A 24,750-nucleotide genomic window follows, 5' to 3' on the forward strand; every position below is an offset into this window, starting at 1 on the left:
TCTTCAACCGTAGCAGGCAAGGAAGCCCCAGTTTTTCCGGCTCTGAAAGCTTGGAGGTGGGCGTGAGGGACGGCGCCAAAGAGGAACCACGCCCCGCATGTCGTTGCATTGTCTAGCTTCCTTGGTAAATAGCCCCATCTCGAAGTGTCTGGCTATTTCTAGCTTCTCTGCTTCTCAGTTTCTTGAGGGTTTCTTCGTCTCCCAGTTGCCCTCTGCTTGTGTTGACATGAAGCCTGGGTTTTCTGGGTAATAATCAGAACAGTGAGATGGCTGAGAATTCAGATGTGGGCTTCAGATACACCTGGGCACGAGCGGTCCAGGGTCTGCCTTCTCCATGTATCTGATTCCAAGCAAGCTGCTTAGTCTAGTTCAGTCTCATTTTCCTCATTTATGTATTTGGATTGATAATAATTATGCTTCCCTAGCTGGGTTGCTGAAAGATGAGTGAGAAGATGCCTGACATGAATACTTAATGGTAAGGACCTTGGGTGGGTGGCTCATTGCTTTCAAAAAGTGGAACTTCATATAGAAGGATGGTGCATGAGAAGAGCTTATCACAGGGCTCATGAGATGCTTTAGACAACAGGTGAGATTCCATTTCCATGTATGTCTTTTCACTGATCCCGGTGTTGAGAAACAGATCACGAGTAGGGACCAAAAGTGGAAAGACTGACCCTAACAAAGGATGTGGCGTAAGCCGTATCCTGTGTCTAGGTCTCATTCTCCAGTTACTGTGGTGAGTCAGGTAGGTGTTAATTATCAACATTAAAGCGATCCACATGGAATAAACCTTTTCCGATCAGGGCATTAACATTCTTTTGTTATATTATTATAGTCATTTTAGCTTTGCTATTGTGAAAGACATTTCTTCTCAGACTGTGCTTCTCCTTTCAAATTGATATTAAAAAAACTCCAATTACATTTGCTAGGATGGAAAAGGCTTGGGTTTTGTTGGAGCAGTACTTAGTAGGCTGTTTGTGTCTCTGTGTTATGAAAATACGCTGCTGTGAAGAGGACTGTGGGGTCTCACGTGTGGTCTCGTAATTCAAGGGGCCAGCTTCATCATGAGTGTGGTTAAACGGTTAATCTCCCAAGAGAAAGAAAGAAGCAATTGGACAGGCTTTTCCTATGTAACTATTACTAATGCATTTGAAGAAAAATAGAATTCCTTATTAAAATAACTAAGCATAAACATAGGCCAAGGCTACTAATTTTCCTGTATAGAATATGCAATTAGAACAAGATAATAAAGAAAATAAGCACCTAATTACAGTTTGATGCTTGTATCATTAACCTTCAACTGTTACAGATGTTAATTCTTTCCCTCGCTTCCCTTTATAACTTTAAACAAAGATGGGAACATGCAGGCAATTCCTTTTCCCAGAGCTTCCCTGAAACCTCTTGCCTCTTCCCAGATACCCACTCCTTGAGGTTCACAGCTAAAGTGTTCACATCTTTCTTGAAACCTGGTGCTGTCTGCTGCTGCTTTGCCTTCCAACCTTTCCATATACTGTTCCCTCAGCCTGAAAAGCTCTTCCTTCTCATCCCTGATATTGAGATGTGGTTCTAGGCAGGGAACTCTTTCAATACAACTTTCAAAGAGTTGTATTTTTTTGTGGATTCAGGTTTATCAGATTGCCATTTTAATTGTGTGTTTACACATCTGAATGCCCACCCAGCAGACAGTTCTTTTGGGAATCAGGCCATGGAGTTGGATTTAGATTTCATTGGTTTGTTTTTGTAATATAAAAGTTTTACTGAGATATAAATTCATATCAAATGATTCACTCATTTGTGTGTACAATTCAGTGGCCTTGAGCTTATTCATAGAGTTGTACAACCATCATTATGATCAATATTAGAACCTTTCATCACTTCATGAAGAAATCCTCTACCCATTAGCAGCCACCCTCTTTCAGTCAATTGTCCCATGTTAGCCCCAGGGAAACACTAATCTGTCTCTGGAGATTTGCCAATTTTGGATGTTTTATGTAAACATTGTTTACTTTTAAACTATACTGCACATAATTAGAAGCAAACAAAGTTCCTTAAATGCCAGACTCAAAGATGCATCCTCAAATATTTTTCCTTAACACAAGAGGAAAGTCCATTCAAATGAGTGTTATTTTAAGTACGGAATAATGCAAATACTAGAATGTCACAGATTAAGCCTAACAAAGAGGAATTTACCTGCTGCTTTATTGAAGAATCACCATTACTAACAACATACCAGGAGGCAAACTTACTTGCCTCCCATATGAAGGGACATAGTTCTGTTCAATTTGGATAAAATTCTGGAAGGAAAAAAGCTGCTTCTTAGCATTATGTGCAAGTCACTTGCCTTCTCTTGTCATAACTGAATGCTGACATAAATCTTTTTTTAATAAAATGAACTATTAAAATTATTTCTTTCCTGAATGATGGCTGAAACAGATGTATTTTAATCTACAGGGCATAGAAAATGAAATTTACATGTCACTGAGGTCTCTCTGGTTAATAAATGCTTTAAAGAGAAAGAAAGCACTAAGCTAAATAAATATGAGACTATGTTGCTTTGCATAGGATTAAAAAAGGAAAATTAGAGATTTTTTTTTTTCTCCTCTACCAAAGAAGTGATTTAGAAGGTGAAGGTATTTTATACTATCAAATATCAGTCTTTGAGAATATCACAAAAATGCTGCTTTGTTGGCCTTCTTTTTTTAAAAAAAAAAAAAAAACCTTGGGAGATAAAGTTCAAAATATTGCCTCTGTATTTCTAACTTGATTGGTGTACCTAGTGGGTAGGTACAAACCTGATTGTCTTCGCTACTATTGTATCAGTAACCTCGTCTCTATTTTTGCATGCTAGTAAATGAAAATAAATGAGTTCTACTCAAAGCCTTGTTTTAAAATTTTACTGTTTTTTTCTTCATTATAAAATATATCAGATATCCTTACATTTTGTTTGTAGTTGTCAAAAAATGTCCATGATTAAAAAAAATGAGGAAATTAGAACTACCCTTTAAAAAACTTGACAATTTTTTTTTCCTTTAAAAAAAAAAACAAACTTTTTCTGTGTGCTTTGAACTGTTGCCAAACTAGATAAAGGTAAAAATGGCTGACTTTTCCTAAATTGCTTGCATGGAAAACCTTCAAATAACTTTCTTGGACAGGCAGTCTAACACGCAGTACCGTGAATCCATCTCCCCCTGCTAGTCGGCCTCCCACAAGACGTAACCCTGGTGCAATCACCCTGGGAAAAATAAAATGGCAGCTCAGATGACCTGAAATGTACCCCAAACACCACAATACCTTGAAAGTTATTCTTTTCATTGTAGTCAATAGGCTGAAAATACAGGGTTTCTATTCCAAATTCACCTCTCTATCGTTAAAAATTCTGGTAAAAGTCATTTTTCAAAAAAGTGATTATAGGAAGCTCAGGTGTTATCCTAGTCTGATTAAAATGGGTGGTGTGTCTCCTCCCCTCCCTTTAAATTGCAACAAGACAAACTCTGATATGATGCACAGATGTATTTTTCAACAACAAACTGAGTTTGAGAATTATAATTTAGAGTGTATTGGATGTATCACCAAAAGACAGGGTGGTTGGGCAATTGTGAAGGAGTATTGTATTGTTGCTAGTCTGAGTAAATCTGAATCTTTTCAAGCTTTGGTTGAGTGGGTTAATTCCAGGACCTGAATTACAAGTACAATTTGAATTACATTGCAAATGCTGAACTTCCTTTACTTTTGCAAAGTGCTTTCTTTTCCTCTTCTCAGACATATGAATTCTAGCTATTTTGATGTTTTTCAAATGTTGCAATATTTCAGTTAGCTGTGAAAAATAGCAGTTCCAACTAGAAATAGAGGAAAAGATTTTTACCTTTTGCCTCCTTGTTTATTAACTCCTCCTTTTCTTTCTTTCTTTTTTTTTTTTTTTTTTTTGGTTTGCTTCTATTTTGTGAAATCTCCACTTTTTAACATCAATTTAAGTCTTTAAAATTGTGGCAGCCTCTGAACAATTCCAGGCAGTATACCATTAACCCTTCAATACTAGGATAAATATTTTGCAAAAAAAGAAAAAGATTGCCATGAACAGTCAAACAGTCCAGGCTTCAAATGGAGGGGGCAGGAAATAAATGAACAAGTAAGAAATTAATAAATGATACGAATTGGGATTTCCCTTGCATGAACAAACATTGATAAATACAGTCTGTTAGAAAATCCATACTATGACACTGATTTTATGGGCAAAGAGCAGAGAGGTTAAGTGGATTGTTTAGAGCTTGAATTCCCATCTCCCAGCCAGATTTTAACCATTCTGTGCAAAAGTCCTGCAAAGAGCAAACAGGCGTGGGGTGGGACCAGGAGACTCTGCTGTCAGGCTAGAGAAAATGTGAGGCTTTTCAGCAGTTAGGAGAGGCGGCAGACAAACTCCCTGGTAATTATTTAAGAACATACCAATTTATTTGTAGCATAAAGTCTAAGATCAATCTGTTCAGGCATGACACTATAGTTTTCCAACTGTGTGGGTATTCATCTCCCAGTCTTCACAAAATAAGTCTGATTGAATCATTATTAGCAGAAGACAAGAAAATACAGGTTAATATGGGGAATTCAAAATTTGACAAATTTTTAAAAGAGTAAATGGGTTCCTAACACTGTAGAAAACTGTAGTAATGAAGGGCTTTCAGCAAAGAACTAACTGGAAATGAGTGATCAATTTACAACACTGTGTACTTTGGTTACAGTGTGTTCAGGGGCCTTTGGTCATCATGCCTGCACTTCCTTTCCAGTTTTAAAGACTCGTTCACTAGAGCATCTCCCTGTACGGGAGCTGTGTCGTGTGGAGTCTCACGCACTGAGTTCCAAAAGCAACACTTAGAGACCTTAGGAAATACAGGACCTCTGTCAGTTTTCACTAAAGAGACTGTCATTCCAGACAACACTACTGCAGATTTTTCTGGCTTGCACATTTATTGTCTTTCTTTCATTTCTCTTATTTTTGCAACACCTCAATTTAACTAAGACAGAGTTATTCAATCAAACCTTATGCAACTAATAAGATATCTATTGCATCACTGATTATTTATAGGAAATGCTAGCTCGATTAGAATATAGTGAAATAAATTCATCTTTTAGTATCTATGGGGGAATGGTACCCTCATCCCAGCAACTCCAGTCTCAAATTCCTTATTAAAAATGGTGTTTTATTGGCACATAACCTACACACATCCTATACTTTTTCATCTCTAGATTACTTACAATACCTAATGCTTCACTGGTGGCTCAGACGGTAAAAAAATCTGCCTGCAATGTGGAGAGACCTGAGTTCAGTCCCTGGTTTTGGAAGATCCTTTGGAGAAGAGAATGGCAACCCACTTCAGTATTCTTGCCTGAAGACTTCCTTGGATAGAGGAACCTGGTGGGCTACAGTCCATGGGGTTGCAAAGAGTCAAACACAACTAGGCAACTAACACTTTCACTTTCAACACAATGTAAATATTACATAAATAATTGCCAGTGTGTGGCAAATTAAAGTTCTGTTTTATGGAATTTCTAGAATTTTTTTCTGCATATTTTTGGTTGCTGAATCCTTGCTGCAGAAGCTGTGGATACAGAAGACCAGCTGTACATTATTTTCAGCTTTCAAAGATATTTAAACTAAACATTCTGCTTTCCTCCAAAATTAGGAAGTCCTGAAGGAAATTATACTAAAAATGGCCACAGTTCTAGATGAGGGGAAAAAGTAATTGAATTTTATTTAAAAAATTATTTGAAAAATTCCCTCCCAAATCTATATTTTATAAAAGTTCTCTTTTTTTGGCTGAAAAATGTTTTCTTTGACTAGTTTACATATTACACATGCTGCTGCTGCTGCTGCTGCTGCTAAGTCGCTTCAGTCCTGTCCGACTCTGTGCGACCCCATAGACGGCAGCTCACCACGCTCCTCTGTCCACGGGATTCTCTAGGCAAGAGTACTGGAGTGGGTTGTTATTTCCTTCTCCATTACATATTACACATAAATAAGAGCAAATACAACTTCACACATATTTGTTATACATTTCTACAAATCTATGGTCTGGAATAATTTCTCAATATGCCATTTAGCTAATCCAAGCAAAGTGGAAATTTTTCAACTGAAAACTTCAGAAAGTTCCAAGAAAAATTTTTTTACATCTATTAACTGAGTGTTGCCTAAATTTAGAATCCTCTATTGATAGAAAATGCAATGACACTTGTTCCTCTTCTGTCTTCTTTCCATTTTAGTAAGATGGTGTTATGAGGATTGGAATGATGCAATATTCAGGCAGTAACTTTTGAAACAAAGTCAGGGGTTGTAAAATTTAACGTTCTCATAATGGCATTAACTTACCTGGGTTGTACATATAGTACATTAAGGGATCGCATTTTGCTGTCTTCTGTATAATTGGAAATATTCTATATGTACAATTTGAGTGAGTTAATGTTTCTAGGAGAACCTTAAGTTTTGCATTTCTTGACTTTTTTATGTCTGAATTTGTAGCTTTAGTGTTTGCATTAACATAGTTATTTGCATTTCATTACAGCCTAAGTTAGCCTATTCAAGGACTGAAGTCGTAAGTGAGTGTTTACTTAAAGATCTGTTTAAATGAAAATACTCAGCCTTTTGGGGATTCTATATTTATGGATAGGAGATACACTCATTTAAGACCATGATGTTTTGCGTGTGCTAACTTAGAATTTCTGTGCATGGTATGTGCCCCAGAATTGGGCAACGATGGAACAGATGAGTAAATGAACAATTGCTACCAAAGTTTATCAGCAAATGGAAATAGGAAAAGTTTGCAATAACATCAGTGGATTGTTTGGATTAAAAAGCAACTCCAGAGAAACTTGTGCCAGAAAACAAAGAATGTCTCAGCATTATAAATCTTACCGTCATTTTACTGTTCTATATGTTCTTAGTGTGTTACTATATTTTAAGTATTCTTGAATTGACAGGAAGACTAATAATTCTCCAATTTTGTGTGTAAAGAAACCAAATTCCTGAGATCATGTGATTGTCTTGAAGAGTAAGAAGAGAGGAGATCAAGCTACATTGAAAAAATAATGTCTAAGTCCAGTTGTGTCTTGATTTGCAGAAACTTGTATGAAGATATGGATATAAACACATGTAAATGGAAGAGATAAAGAAGAAAAATTGCTATTTTATTTATGAAGAAAAATTTAGCATAGAAATCCCTTCCTCAAACTATAGACCCCACATGGGTAGAAATTGCTTTGTTTTTCTATCTTAATGTCTAATACATGCTAGGGCCACATCAACTTTTTCCAATAACATTTGTTCAGTCACTTAGTCATGTCTGACTGTGTGACCCGGGACTGCAGCATGCCAGACTCCCTTGTCCTTCACTATCTCCCGGAGTTTGCTCAGATTCAAGTCCACTGAGTTGGTGGTGCTATTGAGCCATCTCACCCTTTGCTGCCCCCTTCTCCTTTTGCCTTCAATCTTCCCCAGCATCAGGGTCTTTTCCAATGAGTCGACTCTTCCCATCAGATGGCCAAAGCATTGGAGCCTCAGCCTTAGCATCAGTCCTTCCTGTGAATATTCATGGTTGATTTTCTTTAGGATTGACTGGTTTGATCTTCTTGCAGGCCAAGGGATTCTCAAGAGTGTTCTCCAGCACCACAGTTTGAAAACACCAATTCTTTGGCACTCAGGTTTCTTTATGGTCCAACTCTCATATCCATATATGACTGCTGGAAAAACCATAGCTTTAACTATACAGAGCTTTGTCAACAAAGTAATGTCTGCTTTTTAATATGTTGTTTAGGTTTATCATAATTTTCCTTCCAAGGAGCAAGCATCTTTTAATTTCATGGCTAAAATTAAAATTACATAAGTAAGAAAAAATAACCAATTACATTACTCTGTATGCTTCAGATTATATTAACAAAAAGTTATATTTGGGGCACAACTCCTACTTACAGCTGAGTGAAACCAAGTACTCCCGTCCTATCTTAGATTAAACTATTTTATAAATAAAATGTTTTTAGGCATTTGTGAAACTTATACAGAAAAATATCTTAAACATGCTTTTAAACATCTGTTATAAGGATTATTTTTTCTTAATAAAAAATTGGTTTGTTTAAAAAAAAAACAACCTTAGAAGGTGCAAAGCCTTCAACAAAAGATTGAGTTTAATAAACCAATATTAGAGATAAATGTGGACATTATGAAGATTTAAGTTTTGCAAGGAAAGGGGGAAAGAATAAAGAAATAAAGGAAACAGTGCAAGAGAGAGTACAAAGCAGCAAAGTGCATTTATTTATTCATTAAACAAATGTTTATTGAGTACCTACTACCTGCCTGGATACGGGGTATACCACAGTGAAGGAGACAAATAAAGACCCTGCTTTTCTGGAGTTTACTGTCTAATAGGTAAGATAGTAAGAAAAGAAATACATAATTAAAATTTCACAGATTTCTCAGAGTTCAGTGCTATAAATAAAATAAAGCAGGGTGGAAGGGAGCTGTTTTAAATTAGGTAATTGGGGGACTGGTGGGTATTTAGGATCTGATGGTCAGGGAAGACTTCTTGAAGCTCAACACCTATGTCAAATGACAAAACTAAAAATAATTTAGTTGTGAATTTGACATACTTTATTCAAAGGAAAACAATCAATTGATTGGGAGGGCTACAGTTCTTCATGAGCAGTGGACACTTTCTGGAAGGATTTTGGGCAAGAGTGAGTTTTATAGAGCATTAGAAGAGGCAATGTGAAAATAGGGCCTGATTGGCCAGGAGGTGGGGGATGTCTTTGTAAGTCGAGCAAGCCCTGTTTTCTAGAGTGAGGTACGCTAGCTAAAGCTAATTTAAAGGGTCGCGATTGGTGTTCAGTTTCCTTGACAGTGAGGCATTTCCTGTGAGTACAGGTTGGCTTATGTTGAGGTTTGTGATTTGTATGGGCCACTGAGATGGCCTCCATTTTGTAGGTTGAGATGGTCAAATTAATTTTATTACCTGAAAAGTGGAAGACGGCAGCCATATGACGTCTAGAGGAAGACTCTTCTTAGAGCAAGTAAAGCCAGAATTGGTGTGATGAAAACCATAAATGGGGTCAGGGTCCCAGGAGTTTAGTGAGCAGGAGGAAAATGATGGCAGACTGCTGATCACATGAAGCCCTCTTAATGATGGAAAAAGAGTTTAGATTTTACCTTAAGTGTCATGGGAAACACTGGAAAGAGAGACCTGGCTGAGATCTATTAATTTATTCACTCATTCATCCATTCATGCCTTCATTTGCTCATTTGTCTTTTAAAAATTTTTTTCTTTTTCTTTCTTGCATCTTTTGGCCATGCCATGCAGCGTGTGGGATCTTATTTTCAGGACCAAGAATTGAACCCATGCCCCCTTCACTGGAAGTGCAGAGTTTGAACCACTGGACTACCAGGGAATTCCCCATCTGTCTTTTTAATAGACTAACATTTTAGAATCATAGAGGTTGACAACAAAATAGAGTAGAAAGTACGGAAGCTCCCCACATATTCCTGTCCCCCCACCCCACACGTACAGAGCCTCCCTCATTATCGACACCTTCCCAGAGTGGTCCGTTTGTTACAACTGATGCACCTATGTTGACAGGTCATTGTCAACTAAAATCCATAGTTTACTTTGCATCATATGTTCTAAGGCTTTTGACAAATGTATAATGGCATACATCTAGCATTATAGGATCATACGAAATAGTTTAACTGCCTGAAAATCCTCCACGTTTTACCTATTCATTCCTTCCTCCCCTGAAAACAACTGATCTTTTAATTGCCTCCATATTGTGTTTTCCAAAATGTCATATAGTTGGAATGGCATATAGTTGGCTATCTAGGATGTAGCCTTTTCAGATCAGCCTCTTTTACTTAGTAATATGCGTTTAAGTTGCTTCCATGTCTTTTCATGGCTTGTTAACTCATTTCTTTTTAGTGCTGAATAATATTCCACTGTTTGAATGTACCACAGTTTATGATAATTTGTTTTTCTCATGCAACCGAATATATGCCATCTGGTGTATTTGTCACTGAAGATATGATGATTGAATAAATTTAGTTGGTGGGATTCATGGCCTGGTGAGAGGGAGAAATGAATGTTCAGTACATAATAAAAGGAATGGATGTAAAATTATAAGCAGATATGTGCTCTGAGGCATTGGAACATCTTTTGATAGGCAGGTGCAAAGAAGAAGCCTTGGACACCAAGGGATTACTAGATGAAATGATGCTGACTTGAGTGAGGTCTCAGGAATAAAGTGAAAAGGGAGGCAGTTTGGGAAAGAAGAGCATTGCAGATAAAGGAAACTTGGCCCATTCGAGGACCAGAAAGAAGGCCTCTGTGGTTAGAGCCCAGCTCTCAGTGGAAGCCTGAGGAGTGGGCGGGTTATGCCTGAGTTGGGGCCTGTGGACCAGAGGAAGGTCATGCTTTCATCCCAGAAGCAGCAGGAAGGCCCTGCTGGGTTCCACACAAGAGAGAGACATGGGCAGATGGGCATTCTGGAAGAACAAAGGGGAGAGGAGGAGACTTTTCAGTGGTCCTTGGAGCAGCCACCATGGCCCGGATGAGAAGTAGGGAGGAGAGATGAAGAAGGCAAACAGAATGGAGAGATATTTTGGAGGCAAAGTTGACTGGGATGAGAGGGGAGGGAGCAGAAGGAATCAGAGTCTTCTAGGTTCCCGGCTAGAACAAGATGGATTGAGACAAAGAACTCTAGAGGACAACCAGGGTTGACTGTGAAATAATTGTCACCTTTTTCCATATTAGAAAAAAAATACCATTGAGCTACTACCAGGTTTATGCAGATTCTACTAAATCAAAGAGGAAAACTCCCTGTTCAAGTTTTAGAGAGAAAAAAATGTCTATTGGGGATGGTGCTTAACAGAAGACCTGTATATACAGAATTAGATGTGCAACTCTTTTTCTTGTTTGGGAACTCAGTAACTGAGCAAAAGTCAGGCTCATGTGAATTTTAATAGAGCCTTAGACTTGTTTTTAGCATCAACAACATATGTGAGAATAGTATCACATTTTCCTATAACCTTAAAAATAGCCTATAGTAAAATAAATACTTATGGAAAGTATGATACGGATACTGAGTAGTGTTGTGTTTATTTAGTATTTGCATGGGTTATTTGATGTAAACCCAAATAAAACATTATTAAGTAAATACTCATTATATCCAGTGCTATCCTGGTAAATGTCTAAAAACTGGCCCACCGGAAGAACAGGAACTTGTGTCTGTGGCTTTTGCCAGTTGCCTTTCTGTGGTGTAAATTTTCCCATCATGGCTGATTTCAGCTGCCAGGATGAGGCCACTGAGGATGAGGCCACTGAAAATGAGGTTGTGAAGGGCTATCATGTCCCAAGTCAGCTCCAGTAAGCCACTGACTCTCCTTTTTATTCATGAAGAACTTAGACCTTAGGAAGTAAGTAATTCATCCATGTTCAGAGAGTAAGAGGCAGAGTGAGAATTTACACTCTGGCAGAGACCCTGAAGCCCTGGGGTTTAATTGCTCTGCTGTAGATATCAAGAGTTGAATCATAATGATAAAAAATAATAAAATTTAATTAATCATAATGTGAACTCAGAACTCATTTAAGTCTAGCCTCTGTTAACAGGGAAGAAAACTGAGCCCCCAAATATTTTATTGATTTGTTCAAGGTTAAAAGGGTGTGTATTGACAAAGTTGGAGCTGTGACCCAACTTTTTGGTCACTGCCTTACATGATACTGTGACTACTTATGTTTTGCAAACCTCCTCCACAAAATGTTTAAGTAGTAATATCTTTCATAGAAAGGATAAACTGTGGGGCTCTTTTCCCTGACATGGTTTTGGAGTGAGAATCTCAGCATCCAGTAGTGTAATTCAACAGCATCGTCCTGCTTGGAAGCAGTTGATTAACTGTGCACAAAATTCACGAAGAATAGCTATAATAATAACAGTCATGGCTGCCAACACCTCTTTAGTACATGTTAGTATATTTTACACAAAGGCAACAAATTCTGGAGCTCTAAATCTGATTCTAGTTGTAAGTGTCCAGTGGGATGTGTGTGTTGTGTGTGTTTTTGTGTGTGAGACTGTAAAGCAACAAATAATTAGCTGTATAACTTGCTGCATAATTAGCTGCATAACTAGGAACTGAGCCATGTATGGTGACCCCTAAAGCCCACACTTGAAGAAGCTGGTCCTATGCAATTCCAGCTCATTTTAGCACCAAATGAATGACACAACTTGCCTTAATCTCAAGTCCAGCAGTTTAAAAGAGAAGGAGAGGATGAAAATGAATTATGCATTGAACATGACCATAGCAATACAAACTGTGGCGCTTCCAGTGAAACCTCCAAACACAATTTGGCCAAGTTACCAACCTTCTCTAAATCAGGGAAAATAGTTACTCATCTCACAGAAGTGTCATCAGGGAAAATTGATTGGTGATGTTAATGCTATCTACAAGTGTCACTTCTAGGGAAATTCTGAATTTCAAGGAGACTCCAGTTAAAGCAACTGAATATTGAAATTTTATTACTTTTAAGATGTAGTATGAATACATTATTTACATGATTTTTTTTAATTTTAATTTTTAATTTTTTTAAAAATTTTTATTTTTACTTTATTTTACTTTACAATACTGTATTGGTTTTGCCATACATTGACATGAATCCACCACAGGTGTACATGCGTTCCCAAACATGAACCCCCCTCCCACCTCCCTTCCCGTAACATCTCTCTGGGTCATCCCCGTGCACCAGCCCCAAGCATCCTGTATCCTGCATTGGACATAGACTGGTGACATGATTTTTTAACCCAAAGTTTATAAAGCTATTCAATCTACAGAGAACCATTTTATTTGCTTGATAATTAATGAGGAAAGACTTGTGATTTATTGTTAAAAGATTTTATTTCTTCATTTTCCTTTTTACATCAAATCATAAACTATTGAGGATGTAACTTCTAAGAATTACATGTGAAAATTACTGAAAAAAATCTACCTTTTATTAGGGTGAATTGTTCACTCCATTTCTTGGGTTTAAATTTGGTCCATCATTGTCTCCATAGTAGGTGGATGTGTGGTTTTAGAAAGGAAATAAGAACTGTGTTTTCAGAATGTGCTCAGCACAAATTGGGCCTCTGGAAATCTGACATCCAAATAAACTTGAGATTGAAGGAACGTGCCAGACAAACTGAAGATCTTCAGTGATGTATATGCTTGCCATGTTGTAGATGTTGCTGGGAAGAATTCTTGACCTTTCTTGGAGCTGGCACTTTAAGCCTGGGGACACATAGCTGCATTTTTGACAATCATGTGAAGATTACATTGGGGGCTGCATGTGTGAGACCCTTTCTTTCTGTCAGAAATGAGAATTAAACCCACATCAAAAGCATTGCGAGAAGTGGAAGATCAGTGGGACATACTCAGTGAAAAACTCTTAATGAGCAGATAGACTGCTGTATAGCCTCTGTGACGTGTGTCAACTTAGTCTTGACATAGCCAATTCCCAATTTTCTGTGCTAGATAGAATGAGGGTAGCAACAATAATTGAAACCCACAGATAATCCGTGGGTTCCATTTTAACCCTCAGTTGTAACCAACCGCCTTGCAGTCCTTTTAGGAGACCCGGGAAGGTGCCGCATCTCCTTTTTCTGATGTTGATTCATCAGCACGTCCTGTGTTTCCTGCATTGGGGAACCACGAAATACATACACAGAAGAGAGGCGGTATCATTCAGGGACCTGCAGGAAACAGATGGTACACTCAGAAGGTGATTACCAAGACATTAATGAAGGGACGATTTTCAAACGTGTAAGCAAGGTCAGGGGAAATCAAACAGGAAGCACTCTAGGGTTAGCAATGACCAGGAGTTCTCCCACCCCTTAGGGACGGAGCAAAAGGAAGAACTGTGAGTAGAACCAAGAAGAACTGGATAGAAGACTAGGCAGTTTGGCAGAAACTCTGCAGGAAGGCAGCCACTGGCAACCAGATCTACACACCATAGAAGCCAAGGCAAGAAACCCCAAACCTTCCTCTCCTTGGCCCTCTGACCTCAGAGAATATCTATCCCAGAGAGGATGCGGAAAAAAAACGACCACGGGCAGCTCAACCAGTCATTGTTACCAAGCACTGAATTCCAATGCAGGGCGGCATCTTTCAGAAGAGATACTTTTAGAAAACCAATTAAGACAGAAGGTAAAAGAAAACAACATTCTCTAGGACATGGCCATCTACATGACTGGTAAGTACTGGGAATCTAGTCTTTCATTCCTGACTCAGAGAGAGACGATTAGATGAAAGTTAAGGCTTAATTGGCTGTTTAAATTTGGGAAGAGGGTAGAAAAACTTAGCTGTGCTTATATTACGTTTATCAACGAGGAGTTCTGAGGCGTTCCTTGAAATCTAAAAGCATGAGCATTCCAAAGGCCAATTTGAAGAGCAAAAATTTCCACTGTCCTTTCTGAAATTCAGGCCCAGAGTAAATGGCCACACACCTATATGTCTATGGTTCACGAGACAGTGTTAGTTGTGTCATTGGTTATCATTACTTACAAGGAAGACACTAAATGAGATTTTCTTAAAGGTCCAGTCACTGAAAGAAACTGAATTGTAATGTCTCAAAGTATTACAGGAGTATTATAAAGTACTATGACTTAACTATTTTAATATGGTTAAGCAATCAGCAATATGGAAGACACTGTGTTAATCCATCTCTCTCATCTTAGTGGCAAAGATGCTCTTTTAGGGAATTTCTAGAGCTCACATAAAAATACAGGAGGACATGAGTACCTGTCCTCCCTGGTACCTGTCTATTTACCACGGCAGGCTTTGCCCTGTTCCATTGCCAAGCTGTATCCTACCAACACTGGGAGAATTTTTTAATATTTTGGCTTAGATTTGTTGGAGGCAAGGATAAGTTTCACTGATACTATCTCTATGCTTGCTCCTTGGAAGAAAAGCTATGGCCAACCTAGACAGCATATTAAAAAGCAGAGACATTACTTTGCCAAGAAAAGTCTGTCTAGCCAAAGCTATGGTTTTTTCAGTAGTCATGTATGGATGTGAGTGTTCAACTATAAAGAAAGCTGAGCACCAAAGAATTGATGCTTTTCAACTGTGGTGTTGGAGAAGAAGACTCTTGAGAGTCCCTCGGACTGCAGAGTTCAAACTAGTCAATTCTGAAGGAAATCAGTCCTGATATTCATTGGAAGGACTGATGTTGAAGCTGAAACTCCAATACTTTGGTCACTTGATATCAAGAACCGACTCATTGTAAAAGACCCTGATGCTGGGAAAGATTGAAGGCAGGAGAAGAAGGGGATGCAGAGGATGAGATGGTTGAATGGCATCACCAACTCGATGAACATGAGTTTGAGCAAGCTCTGGGAGTTGGTGATGGACAGGAAAGCCTGGCATGCTGCAGTCCATGGGGTCACAAAGAATCAGACATGACTGAGTGACTGAACTGAACTGAATCTCTACATCTAAAGTGTTGGGGTGATTTCTAATTACCCAGAGCTTCCGCTGACCCCAGCAGTGGAATTTTAACTCAGATAGGTAACAGATTGGGTTTAAAATTGGTAAACTTTCAAGGCCCTACCCTGAACTTCAACTTGCTTAACCAAGAAATTGGCTCTTTCCCTTACCTTTGCTGGATCATCTCTCTTGACTGAGGTCTGGACCATGACCCCATCGTTTTTCATGCTGACCTGCTAGGCTTCTGCTGCTCTGCTCTGCTTACCATACTGAGCCTTGTGGAAGTAGCTTGCCCTTTTTTCTCTGCTCCTACCCCTGCTGCTGCTGCTAAGTCACTTCAGTCGTGTCCGACTCTGTGAGACCCCAGAGACGGCAGCCCACCAGGCTCCCCCATCCCTGGGATTCTCCAGGCAAGAACACTGGAGTGGGTTGCCATTTCCTTCTCCAGTGCATGAAAGTGAAAAGTGAAAAAAGTGAGAAGTGAAAGTGAAGTTGCTCAGTTGTGTCTGACTCTTAGCGACCCCATGGACTGCAGCCCACCAGGCTCCTTCGTCCATAGGATTTCCCAGGCAAGAGTACTGGAGTGGGGTGCCATTGCCTTCTCCGACTCCTACCCCTACTCCTACCCTAATCCAGCCTGCAAGGGACTGGGCTTCTGTCTTCAAGGGGAGGAGTTGGCTCCCAACTGTGATGGATGTTCATGGCAGACTGAACAGAAACACAATCTCCTGGGCTTCTGTCTCCAAGGGGAGGAGTTGGCTCCCAACTGTGATGGATGTTCATGGCAGACTGAACAGAAACACAGTCTCCTCTCATTGTGGGTCTTTCTGCCATGTGGCTTCTTACATTTGTTCTTCACTTAGTGGGTTAAATGTCTTATACTGGCACTTGCCTCCACAAACTGAGTGTGTTAATGTCCTGTGGAGGTCAGTCCCACAGCAGGGTCCGTGATAATAGCTTCCCTCCTATCTGGTCCCATGTCCTCCTTTCAGCATCCCATGTTGCTGAAGTCCCCACTCACCTGGAGGCAAGCCCACCTAAGACATGACAGATCGCCTCACATAAATGAATTCCCTGTTTTCCAATCATTGGCTATATTCCAGCAAGATACAATATTGAAATGTTAATCTATCAAATAAGAGACCCACTGAAAGGCTAGGACTTTATTATTTGCTCTGAAAATGTCACGTAAGTTTAGGAAACTTTAAACTCCTCTTTGGTTATTTCATTAGGAAAAAGTAATCTCATTTAACTGGCACTTTTACATCTACATTTACGCGTTTAAAACACTGGAGTGAGTGCTCTACAGCTATGTAAAGAAACACATTATCAAAGCATTAGGAAATGATTAAACTGACATTTTCTTAAGAAAACGAAAGGAGCAGGAAAAAGCCATTCTAAAAGGACTGAGTGCTACATACTCCAGATATTATCTTCAGTGCTTACTCAGGGATCTTTAAAGAAGCTTATTACCAAGTACCCTAAGAAGACAAGTGTGGATGTGTACAGATCAGAGGAATGCAAGTTAATGCACCTGCCAGATTTTACTATCGTACAAAGTGTGTCAATCAGCACTCAGACCTTGCATTTAAAACCGTGTTCTTTCAGGTTTCCTCTGGGCTGTATCATTCATAACTCAATCCTCCGAGTCAGTAACCGTTCTGCGTTGCCAGCTGTCATACGTGGCATAAATGTGTCTCGCCCTTGAGTGTGAACACAAGTGCACATGGTCCTTGAGGTTATTCAAAACCTCCTCTGGACACACAAAGATATTTTGAAATGAGAAAATGTTAGAATCTTGACTACGCAAGCTGTTAAAGACACTTATTCAGCTAGCACTTATTAAGCACTTGCTGTATACTGGGCACCACTTTTCATGATTTCACCCAGGAAATCTTACATGATCAGCAGGCAAATTTCTAGGATTCAGTTTCAGACTGGTAGGGAATCTTACTCTTCTATGGAAGAAGAAAAGATACATGCTGACTTCATTAGGACAGCATTTCCGCCAGTAAGGTTAACCCCAAAAGGAAGGAACAAGATTAGGAGGTCAGGGATGTCAGAAGTTTGTTGTGAATATTCTTCCTCTTTTCTAAGGCCCTTCCCAAGGATTCTGCAAAAATATGCCAGATATTTGCTTTTGCAATAGATATGAGGGTGGGTGTAGAGTGAATAAGATTGGTAGGTGTTTGTTATAGGTCCATATGAACATTATTCAAATGTTGTCTACTGACTTATTAACAAAAGTTGATATCGTTGATCACAGGCTCCTTCCCCAAATGCTGTGTTTCCTTGGTTTCTCAACACCGTGAAAGGGTTAGCCACTCAGTTGTGTCTGACTCCTTGTGACCCCATAGACTGTAGCTCATCAGGCTCCTCTAGCCCTGGAATTCTCTGGGCAAGAATACTGGAGTGGGTAGCCATTCCCTTCTCTGGGGAATCTTTCCAGCCCAGGGATTGAACTTGGGTCTCCCACATTGCAGGCAGATTCTTTGCCATCTGAGCCACCAGGGAACACTATACCTGACAGATTTCCCCCCAAAGGATTGCCTTTTGGGGCAGGAGAACAGGGGAGATTATGGGAGGGTGCTAAGTAACATACCCCAGGTCACACAGGGAGGTTCCTCTGACTACTGCCCTGAGTACAGAGACTTGGGACAGAGTATGTGGCCTCAGTCATGAGTCTTGTCCAGCAGTTTGTTCTGAGGGAAAAAGAATGTGAAATAGGAAAAAGACTGAACTAAGAGGCTGGAGACTTGGATCTCCTCTGGTTCTTCTCACTGTTAGAAATGTGATCTTGGCTTGAAAGGAGCCCCAAATTCTTCCTCTTTAATGTGGGGATAATAATGCCTACTTGCCTAACCTCACAGGGCTGATTTTAGGAAAAAAGAGATTATCTATATCAGAGTCCCTTGAATTCAAGCACTAATTAAATTTAGTGTGAAGAAGAGTAACATGATTCTTTTCCTGGTCCCAGCACTTACTGTGTCATCCCTGCCAAATTAATCAACTCCTCTCTGCTTTGGTTTCCTTAGCTTTATAAAGAGCACACGAAAAGTAGATACCTTACAAGGTTGCTCTAAGTTTAAATTTAGACGTATGGTATTTTAGGCAAGATCGTCTCATCAAAGATTGCTTTCTTTTACTCACAATACTCATTGCATGATGTCCATTTAGTAAGGAAGAGTCCAATTAAACTAGGTCAAGGATCAGAAGACACAGGGATGGTCCCTAATGCTCTCGTTGCCTCCCTGTGTGTCTTTGGGTGAGTTATTTCACCTCAAAACCCTGAGTTTCCTCCTCTGTAACAGGCACTTTGTAGGGCTGCTGTGAGGATATGATGAGAATATCTGTATCAAGAACTTGGCATATAGCTGCCATACAGTAGATTCACCTATAGTAGTAGAGAAGCAGAGCAGGGCTGCAAAAATTATAGTTTCTTTCCTTTTTCTCATCTTTCATGCTCCTTTGATCCCATCTTCCTAATGTGTGGGATGTAGATTTTTATTCTTATCTTGCATCTCTTTGGGATTCTTTTGAGACAGTGTAGAGATACAGCTTATGTAGGCACTCAAGTCATTGTGTTGGTGTAAAATATGATTCATAGCAATGGTGGCTAGTGATTTACTAATTGACTCAGAAACAGTATTGAGTGCCCGTTATATCAGCACCATGCTGAGTTCTGGGGATACGGTGTTGACTATCACAGATGTAGTCTTTACCCTCAAGGAACTTTTAGAAGGAAAACACATGTGTAAGTAATATATCCTGGTGCCTGTTTTAAGAAAACAGAGTACTATAATCTCCATTGATAATTAAACCTGTTACTTTTGCTTAATCTAGCATTTCTCATTGTTATTTCATCATAGGACAACCTCCCTTGCTGTCGTTTTTTGCATTTCATGCAAACCCACTAAGATGTCATGGAACACAACCTGGGAAACATCACTGAAGGAGGCAGGATTTCCTCTCCCATGAAGCCTGGTATCTATTCCCTCAATGTGCTGTATTTGCATAAATCATATTATGTAGGTGGCTGCCTGCTTTGCCCATGGTCAAGGCCAGCCCTAGATAGGGTACAACCGTGGAGTGAACAAAACAGGAGTCACTCCTGGGCAGAGAACACAAACTTTGTCAGAAAATAAATTACTGGAAACATTTTTATTAAAGAAGAGGAGTCGTTTCGAGGGTGTGATAGCTTCCGTTAAAGCGTATGCAGTTAATCATTCCTTGTTTGAGGTTTGGACTTTCTTCCCTTTGATGTAATTAGCCATTAGGCTTTCTGAAGTACATTTTTCATGTCAAGGAGACAATGGTTTCAAAGGAGAGATAGGGTGGGGCTGAAAGGAAGGCCACGTTAATGCACAGAGCAGCAAAAGACACAGGAAAATACCAACACTCCTTACACCAGCCAGTTGCTAGCAGTGCATTGGAACATGATGCTATTTCACTGTAAATACAGCAATGTTTTACACACTGCTTTGTTGCATCAAAAAGATTTTCCAGAACTTTTTCCAGAACTGTGGGATGGATGTGTTTGTGAATGGTATGGAAGTGCTTTTCTGTTTTAACCAGAGAAGATCTCCTATTACATTTCATTTGTTTATACTTCAAAGCAAGATGTCATTTGAAAAAATAATGACTGCCAAAAACATTTTAAAACCCCTGAGTCAATGATTTAAACGTTAGACAGGATTTGATTAGCTACCTGTTGCTCCATCTCTACCAAAATTGGCTTTGGGGTAGCAGAATAAATTTCTAAATTGCGTCATTCAAAGAAAGAATAGTTTAACCAAACTCATTATTCATTTCATATGAAAGTACACTACTCACAATAAACTGAGAGAAACTGTTGGATTTTGTGTACATATATGAGCACATAAGGGCTTCCCTGGTGGCTCAGTGATAAAGAATCTGCCTGCAAAGCAGGAGACCCTGGTTTGACCCCTGGGTCAGGAAGATCTCCTGGAGAAGGATATGGCAACACATTCCAGTATTCTTTCCTGGGAAATCCCATGGACAGAGGAACCTGGCAGGCTACATGGGGTCACTAAAGAGTTGGATGTGACTTAGTGACTGAAAAAACAGCAGCAACAATGAGCACATGGGCAAATGTGGGAATGGGAATGGGTGTGTGTGCATGTGTGTGAATTAGAGGAACTTTAAAGCTGACACTAATCTGAATTATACCTTTAAAGAGCTTGGACAAATACAAGAAGTAAGGCACACATACAAATCATTATCATCAAAAGCAGAAAGTAATATGTGCCAGGTAGTAGATGAAAATTAGTTCACATTCAAATTTAAACAAAAACATCATCACCCAAGAGGATGTCCTTGTCTTCATTATTTATCTTACAACAGCATAAAACATACAAAGTATATAGGTTAATCACCAGAATTTTGCCACTCCAGACTGATTATTTTTTAAAAATTTCTTTGTATCCCTGTGAATGTTTTTTATGGAAAAACTAAAACAAAGTTGAAGCTTCCTTTGATCTTTCACTTCCATTTACCTGGGCCTGTATCCAGTCTCAATGATAGTCATGAATTTGATATGTGTCCTTCCAGCTCTTGCTTAATATTTTTCCAAAAATGTGTTTGTATCCATGTGTATTTTTTTTTCTTGGTTTTCCAAATGAGCATGCACAGTATTAAACTTTTTGCATTGTTTCCATTCAATATTGTAGTCTTGAGCTGTATAGATGTTGAGAGCCCCAAATCCTAACCTTAGACCATCAGAGAGCATCTAGATGTGGAAATAAATGGTTGAGTTTATAATTTTATTACTGTGTTAGTATCCCATGTTGAGAAAATATCTCCTTTAATTTATTCATTTCCCCCGTGCTGGGTGTTAAAGTTCTTTCCAATTTGTCATATTTAAAAATGATGTTGCAATGAATATTGTTTCATATTCAAAAGAGATTCTTTCAGGTGAGATTTCCTCTCACGGTTAATAGAAATGAGGAGCTAACAGGATGTATACTTTTAGTAGATCCTGCCAAATTGCTCTCCAAAGCATGCTATCTATTTCTGCTTTAAACATCAGTGAGTGAGAGTTCTTGCTTTTCCACATTCAAGTCAATGTATGGTGGGGTTGAAATGTTAGATTTTTGCCTATTTGTTTTTCTTTTTTTTCACTTCCAAGTTTCATGGAAGTGAAACTTGATAACTATTCGTGTGAACATCATTTTAAAGATTTAATGACCATTTGAATTTCTTCTGTGGCTTCTTTGTACCATGTTTGTACTTTCCCATTAGGCCACTATGTCAGTGTGACATAGTTTGCAAATTTCTTCTTTTAGCATGTTGCTATTTTTCTTCAAAATCTATTTATAATATCTTCTGACATTCATAATCTTTGCAGTTTCCGATGAATGAAACTTATTTATTTGTTTATTTGGGGCTGTGCTGAGTCTTCAGGGCAGCATGCGCTTTCTCTAGTTGTGGTGAGAAGGGGCCACGCTGCGGTGGGGGGATTCTCACTGCGATGGTCTGTCTTGTGGGTACACGGGCTTCAGTGGTTGTGACTCACAGGCTTTGAAGCGTGGGTTCAGCAGCTGCGGTGCATGGACATTTGTTGCTCCATGTGGAATCTTTCCAGACCAGGCACTGGACCCGTGTCCTCTGCACTGGCAGGAGGATTCCTATCCATTGTACCACCAGGAAGTCCAAAACTTAATCTTTTAGGGGTGCAGGTACAGATTTAATTTTTTTCTGCAAGAATCATTAATATTCTTTAGGTCTCACTCCATTTGGCATTCTGATTGAAGAGGGCAACAGAGTATAAGTAAGAATGCAGGGTGTGGAGCCAGGCTGCCTAGATTCAATCCCAGATCTGCCACTTATAGACTTTGTTGCTTTAGCTGTTATCTTCTGAGCTTCAGTTTTCTCATCTGTAAAATGGGGGTGATAAAATAGTCCCTTTTGTAGGTATTTTTGTCAAACAATTAGTATATGCAAAGCATTTATAACAGTCCTAGAATGTGGTAGTATTATATATGTTTGCTATTATTAATTTTTCATCAGAAGAAATACTATAACCTGAGTTTTAAAATACCTATGTCTAAGCCAATTTTAGTTTTTGATAGGATAAATGTATTTGTATATTGAAAGATGAGTCTGGAGCACAATAACACATGTATTCAGAGGACTAAAATGACATATGGCTAGCTCTTATTTATATTTATTTATGTTCCTGCTATAAACACCTCATTTCTCTTTTTATTCTTAGTATCTAATACAGTGCCTGGCATAACTTAACTGTCATCCAGGGTCTGATGAGTGAATGAATAAATAAATGAACAGTTTTCTTATGTTTCTATTTAGCCATACACCCCAATATTTCTTGTCGGTATTTTCTCAGAATGAAAACTGCCTTAATATCAGCACAAACAAACCCAAGAGGATCAATCAGCTGCAAAATTATTATGCAAAACATTCCTATGCCAAATATAAATGACTTTTGGATTATCTGATGTTATGTGTTTTCTGCATCGCTTCCCCTTCCATCAGTGTGAATATTCAACAGATAGGTGTGCTAAGCAATCAAGCGCCTGCTTCACCAACAGGGAGTTGAAGAAAGTGAAAACATTCCAAATTGTTTTAGGATGGACTCCTCCTTGTTAATGCTACTCACTCCATTTGTGCTCTTGAGTCAATCACAGTATAAAGCACTCAGAGGCTTCTAAACTGAATTTGTTGTGATAAAATTTCCTGGCATTTGAATTTGGGAGGGTGAATGTCACGCCATCGTTCATATATCAAGTTACAGCCCATCCACTCACCCACCTGTGTATCCATCTATTCTCAGAGATTCTGCTCTACGCTTGTGTGCATTGGGTGGTGCTGTGGAAGATGCAGAAGATAACAAGCTGTTTCTGTCTGTTCCAAGAATCTGGAGAAAATCATGATGCCCAACCAGGGAGGCCTGGTGTGCTGCGATTCATGGGGTCACAAAGAGTCGGACCTGACTGAGTGACTGAACTGAACTGAACTGAACCCCTGAAAAATGCGCAGATTCTAGTCCGAGAGTCTCTACTTTCCAGTTAAGCTCTAATATTTGCTGTGACGCCTGTAGCAAATACTTAAACTTCCCTAAAATACCAATAAGGACATGTATATAAATTATGTGGACAATAGTAAGTGCTCTCCCAAGTTTAGTTTTTATTCCTACAACTGTGGATGTCAAATGGATAAAGAGGAATGCTTACTTTAAATGCAGCCATAAGTCTGAAAACATGGCAAATCTGACAAAGATATTTGTGAATATTAGAAACTGAGGATGGGGCGACGCTGACCATAGGTCAACTCCAGACTCTGTAAAAGCGTGTCCATGCCATCACTTACAGCAAATATCTGTTAAATCCTTACTGTTGGATAGGGTCTCTTGTAAATGCTTTTACATCTATTAATTCATTATTTTAGTTCTTCCGGAAATAATATGCAGAGGGTTCTAGTATTCCAAATTTACAGATGGAGAAATTGAACCAGAGTGAAGCTAACAATACTGAGTCAGCTCACATGATAGAAATTGATAAAGTCAGATGTGGATTCTGAAGTCTAGCTCCAGAACCCATGCTCTAGCTACCTGTCCTTGTTTAAGGTGATGGATTGAAGACTACTGGACTCAGCTCATGAGACTAGCCTTTGTTTCTCAGAAATGGAGGGGCCTGTAACATACAAAAAACATGGAAGCCAGGATTATGCTTCCCTCAAGTCAAAGAAGTAGCTCTCGGTTTCCCAGAAAAAAATTTTTCTTGACTTCAAAGTAATGAGAGTACACCCCTCTTATTTTAGGTCTAAAGTGGAGGTTTCTTGTATTTATACAATAACTATTTCTTGAACATGCACATTTATCAGAGGAGGTGTTGTCAGGATATAGTAGATAACAAGATGGGCATATTAGGATATAGTGGATAATAAGCTTTTGGCCCTGAATGAGTATATAGCATTGTACAATGTCATTGTACTTCAATTTATTCTAATTTTGGAGAATCAAAGGATTAGATTAAAAATCTAAAAGTCTGATATCTATCATCAGGTTTGTTACTGTTATTTGTCAATAATTTCCATGTACTATAGATCAAGTTTCTTCTAAATATACAAAGAATCTGTTTCAAATTAATTGCGTGTCTCAAGGACTGTATACTGGGCTCAACAACCTCTCTAAGCACACACCAAACTATACTTTGCAGCCTGATTTGCCCTTTAGGTGTGGTTGGCCTCTGGGATGTGGGCTGTCATCTGAAGCAGTTTTTAGCAGAAATAAA

Source organism: Capra hircus, chromosome 14 (genome assembly GCF_001704415.2).
Source record: "Capra hircus breed San Clemente chromosome 14, ASM170441v1, whole genome shotgun sequence".
NCBI lineage: Eukaryota > Metazoa > Chordata > Mammalia > Artiodactyla > Bovidae > Capra > Capra hircus.